We start from the raw sequence: 6,045 nt of genomic DNA, 5'->3' as shown, positions 1-6,045 counted from the left end.
TTGGCTGTCCTTTTAAGTGTCTGGTTTACTGTAACTTCATGTATTTACCATTTACTGGAATTGAGTTTTTATTTCTGAGGAAGAATTTGGGGCTGTTTCTCTGTTTGAAAAAAAAAAATGAGGCTTGCTGTAATGTCACAGGAAACGTTTTTAAAGTGAATCTGTAATAGAAAATTGTAGATGAACTTTGCAGCGGCTGGAAAAGAAAGTGTTGTGATTTGATTGAAATAAAACTAAATGTGTTGTCCTCCTAAATCTGTGGGCTTCTGCATTTTGGCAGTTTCATTCCCTCACAGCTTTTGTATTTACAATATTTTGTATTTATAATAGCATAGAAATGCTTTGTATTTCAGCACTTCTTGGAAGTGCTGGAGATACAAACATTAGTCCCTCCGGTGATAATACTATATGTGGGCAGGTTGTAGGCTAGGCCATGGGAACAAATATATTGGAGGAAAAAAATAAGGTTTAATTGATGTGCATAAGGAATTAAGAGATTTAAAAAGAAATCTAAGACTTAGTTTGGTGTATGTCTCTATCAAGTGATATCCAAAACCATTTTGAAATGCTACTAGAAAATCTTGCTTTTCAAAGCAGTGCAGCACAGCTTTGGGCACAGCAACTTTTGGCATTTCAATCTGATCCTTTGAAGAAGTATACCTCACTAGGTGCAGTGCACATACGTTGAATCCAAATGGCTCAGGAGGCTAAGGCAAGAGGATTGCAAGTTCAAAGCCAGCATCTCAGCAACTTAGTAAGGCTCTAAGTAACTTAATCCTATCTCAGGAATAAAAAAGGCTGGGGAAGTGGCTCAGTGGTTAAGCACCCCTTGGTGCAATCCTCAATACAAAAAAATAGTGTAGTTCACTGGGCACTTGGCACAACATGCCTGTAATGTCAGCAACTCAAAGTTGAGACAGGAGGACCTCAAGTTCCAGGCCAGTCTCAGCAATTTAGCAAGACCCTGTCTCTCCTTTAAAAAATAAAAGTACCAGCCAGGTGAAATGAAGAACGCCTACAATCCCAGTGCTTGGGAGGCTGAGTCGAGTCAGAAGGATCACAAGTTCAAAGTCCGCCTTACCAACTTATTGAGACCCCGCATCAAAGATAGGAAAAGGCCTGGGGATGTGGCTCAATGGTTAAGTGCCCTGGGTTCAGTCCCCACTATCTTACCCTAATAGTGTATCCAGAAGAGAAGGCATGTGCACAGTGGCACATGCCTGCAATTCCAGTGGCTCAGGAGGCTAAGACCTGAAATTCAAGGACAAGGCAATTTAGCAACACCTGGGGATGTAGCTATGTAGCTCACTGGTAGAATGTCCATAGTATTGGGGGTAGGGTAGTATAGCTTGGATTCTGGCCCTGTTAAAGGAATACAATTTCTTCAAAGCCATAGTGAACCCTGAGACAGGTTTCTCTAAGTTGCTTAGGGCCTTGCTAAATTGCCAAGGCTGGCCTTGAAATTGGGGTGCTCTTGCCTCATGGATACTTCCTTGTTTTTTGTCATGCACCATCAGATCAGCCAAATACCTATATACTAGCCTCTACTTTCTCTGGAGGACGCTGAAGGCATCAGCATGACTAAAGTATACTATAGCTCTTAGCTTAAATGAGGAAAATGTTAATGTTAAATCTTTTTATGCTTTTGGAGAGAGTGTTCTGGAAGTTAAGAATTCATTGACTTATTGCCAACTTTTTTTTTTTTTTTTAAATAAGTATTAAGAAACTATACCTTGGTGCTGTGATTCTGATTTTTTTGTAGTGGGGAGGTACCCGTGATTGAGTCCATGGGCACTTAAAACACAGCCACATCCCCAGGTTTTTTTTTTTTTTTTTTATACAGGGTCTCACTAAATTGCTTTGGCTGGGCTTGAACTTAGTCTCCTGCCTCACCCTTCTGAGATGCCGGGGATTACTAGTGTAGACCACCACCTGGCCTGATTGCATTCTTACAGTTGTTACTTAACTAATTTTAGAAATTTCCTGCAATGCTGATAGCAAACCTAAAGTCTTGCATGTATTAGGCAAATACTCTTTAAATTTTTTTTAGTTATATATGAACACAATGCCTTTTATTTACTGTGGTGCTGAGGATCAAACCCAGTGCCTCAACACATTCGGGGCAAGAGCTTACCACTGAGCTACAACCCCAGCCCCTGGGTGAATACCCTTACTACTTAGCTATACATTCATCCCCCTTCTTAAATTTTAAAAATCTATTTTGTGTTTGAAGAATTTCATCAATGATTATTGCTTGTTGCAATACTTGATCCTGGTGTTTAGGGCTTTTAACATTTCCTTTTGAAAAGATGGATTGGCAAGCCAAAACTCATGAAGCTATTTGGATCTCAAATTAAAACTTAAAAGAAATTAGTTAATGGGCCTGAGGTGTAGCTCAGTAGTACAATGCTTGCCTAGCATCTGCTAGGCACTGGGTTTGATCCCCAGCAGTACAAAAAGTTATTGGGAAAGGGAAATTTATTAGGGAGAGTTTAGATGAATGTATGGGAAGCATTCTGTTTTTTATATATGGTAATCAGTTATCAGATGATCAGTTTCCTAAATCTAGCTCCTTCAAGTAGGGAGGAGAGGATAATTGATGGCTATAGTAGCATGAAGGTTTTTGTCAACCACTTTAGTTTTGGACTAGTTTTTAGCAGGATTTATTCTGATAAATAGAAATAAGTAGTATGTTTGTATAGCAAGATAAAATGCAGTGTGTCCAGAAATAGTGGCACAAGCCTATAATTCCATCCTCCTTATGTGAGGCCAGCCTCAGCAATTCAGTGAGGCCCTGTCTCAAAGAAGGCTGATAATGTAGCTCAGTGGTAAACACACTCTTGGGTTCAGTCCCCAGTGCCAAGAAAATTGTTTTTGGTGTAATATTTTTACTCAGCATTACCAAACATAGTAATATAGAATAGGGATGTTACTGTCACAACATTTTCTAGGTGCTGTGGTTGAGGGAGCTTGAAGATACTAGTAACTATGGGTGGGTGTTGTGGGTTAGTAATTCCCAGGTGAATTTTTGTGTATACGTGGTACTGGGATTGAACCCATGGCTGCTTTACCACTGAGTTGCATTCCCACACCTTTATGATTTTTTTTATTTTTAAAGACGGGTTTCGCTAAGTTGCTAAGGTTATCCTCAAATGTGATCCTCTTGCCTCAGCCTCCTGAGTTGAACCCAGCTTCCCAGTTGAATCTGAAAAGTAGAAATTAGTAGTTTGTGCCCTTCCCCCCACCACCCTGCTTTTCAGATTTGTTGGCCTGGCTGAAAGCACCACAGTTGAATATTGCATATTGAGTGTTTATTTCTACCAGTGAGGGATATTATATATCACCATAAAATATTTAGTCCTTAGCACAGTGCCTGATGGGCTGAAGACTACATAAATGCCTATTGAATATGTTTCAGAAATATTCTGTGGGTAATGTGTTGCAGGTGGGTCTGGGGGTGAGGAAACAAGTTTGTGAAGTAATTTAAATGTTTCAGACATGATAAAGATTAAAGGTTTTAAACTTAGGCACTGGCATTGGTGTCCAGATTTCAGAAATCTGTTGATCATTAGGGCTTGATGACAACTCGGGATACTGGCAGGTTTATTTTGTACTTGACATCAGCTAACCTTTTTGTGTTGGGGTTGGGGGAGTATTACTGGTGATTGAGCTCAGAAGTGCTTAACCACTGAACCACATCCTCAGCCCTTTTTATATTTTATTTTGAGACAGGGTCTTGCTAAGTTGCTTAGGACCTTACTAAATTGCTGAGGCTGGCTTTGAACTTGTGATCCTCCCAGTTCAGCCTTCTGAGCCCCTGGGATTATTGGCATGGGCCACTATGCCCTGCCCAGGTAATCTTTTCTTAAATGAAAAACAAATCATATCATTTGTTTATGATTCATATTGTCAGCCTGAGTTGAACATGTCTGGAACTATTGCTATTGCTAAACAAATGCTAAACAAAAATCACTGAGCAGCACCCCTAGCCCTTTTTAAGTTTATCTGGAGACAAGACACAGGCCGGCCTCGAATTTGTAATCCTCTTACCTCATCTTCATAATCACCTGGGATTACATGCCTTGCTCCTAAAGCCTAAATTAGTTGGTTTATTTATTTACAGCACTGGGGTGAACCCAGGGCAGTGCACACTATGCAAGAACTATACCACTGAGCTACATCCCCAGCTTTTGCAACTTAAATTTCTTAACCTCCCATCCAGTGGCCTTCATCTTTCTTCCCTGTTTCTATAGTCCTCTGGTGGTTCTCAATTTATCAGAATCATGGATTTCTTTGTGAGTATATGGATGTATATGTCCAGTCCTAAAATAAGCTTTAGTAGGTCTGTGTGGATCTGGGGATTTCAATTAAGTAACAAATTCAGTGGTTTCTAAACTGATCCTAGATTTGTCAGAAATACTAATTCTGGACCCCCAGATACCTAAATTTGAAAGTTGGAAGAGAGGGCAAGGTTCATGAATCTTTCCAACCCTCCGGGATTCTGAGGTATGCCACAAGTTTGACAACCACTGTTTTAGATCTTATATAAAGTGACTTTGTGACAAAGGAAATATTTTGTGGGGGGCCAGGGGTGTGGTTACTGGGGATTTAACCAAGGGACAGTTTACCACTGAGCTACATCCCTAGCCCTCTGTTATTTATTTATTTTTTAAGACAGGGTCTCACTAACTTTCTTGGAGCATGGGTATGTTGCCAAGGCTAGCCTTGAACTTGAGATTCTCTGGTTACAGCCTCCTGAGCCACTGGGATTACAGGTGTGTGCCACCTCATCCATCTGGAAGGAAATGTTTAATCTCCAGTGTCTGTTAAGGTAACAACTAGCACATTGAGGATCTGAAAAGTTGGTGTGACTGAGAATTTTTAATTTTACTCAATCTAAATTCCCCATATTGGATAGTACAGATTTAGATGACTCCAGTTCTTACCTTCCTAGGTAATACGGGGAAATCTTTTCAATCAGGATTCTACAAGGAAAAATTAACCTCGTTAAATATGACAAAGCCCAACATAGAGGTGTGTGCCTGTAGTTCCAGCTACTCAGGAGACTAAGGCAGAATTACAACAGGGGGAAAAAAAATAGGCAAAGGAATAGGTGATTCTTTGAAGAAATATAGTGGCTGATAAACATGAAAATAGGGATGCGGCTTAGACTCTGGGTTCAATTGCCAGCACTGCTAAATGGTGTATGTGTATAAACTATTCCACATTGTTAGTAACTAGGGAAATGCAAATTAAGGTCAATTTATTACTGCCTTTAAAAAGAAAGTTTGGCAAGGATGCTGGGAACCTTGCAAATTAGTAAGATTTTAGAAGATTGTCAGAATGCTGTTTAAATGGACATATTTAAGCCATTATTTGTAGGAATTCGTATATTAAAGTAATACTAAGGGGTGTACACAGTGATGTCACATTCAAGCTTTTCTTTTCCATTAAGTGTTGTATGTACTTATTATTTGAAACAACCCAAATGACCATTCATTAATTAGAAATCAGTTATTACATGTACTTTTATGGCATAATATGCCCCATAGTCAATAAACAAACTTGTATACTGACACAATTCTCCAAAACACAAACATGAGAAAACTTAAGTTGACCATAGTGTGCTTCCATTAAAGTTTCAATAAACTTTGTATGTTCCATATAGAAAGTGAATGGGGTGAGCTACGTGCCGTGGTGCACACTTGTAATCCCAGTGACTTGGGAGGCTGAGACAGGAGGATCGCAAGTTTGAGACCAGCCTCAGTAATTTAGTAAGGCCCTAAACAATTTAGGGAGACCCTCTCTCTAAAAATGAAAAGGGTTGGGGTTAATGGCTCAGTGGTTAAGTGCTCATAGGTTCAGTCCTCAGTATCAAAATAAAATGTAAATAGGATGTATATAAACATTTTTTGCCTTTTATTTAAAAATTTTTTTTTGTGCTTCTGAGGATTGAACCCATGGTCTACCTGCATGCTAAGCAAGCACTCTACCATTGAGTTACATTCCCAGACCTTTTAATTTTGAGACAGATTCTCACTAGGC

Source organism: Sciurus vulgaris, assembly GCF_902686455.1.
Source record: "Sciurus vulgaris genome assembly, chromosome: 5".
Classification (NCBI taxonomy): domain Eukaryota; kingdom Metazoa; phylum Chordata; class Mammalia; order Rodentia; family Sciuridae; genus Sciurus; species Sciurus vulgaris.
This window is presented reverse-complemented; position numbering follows the sequence as displayed.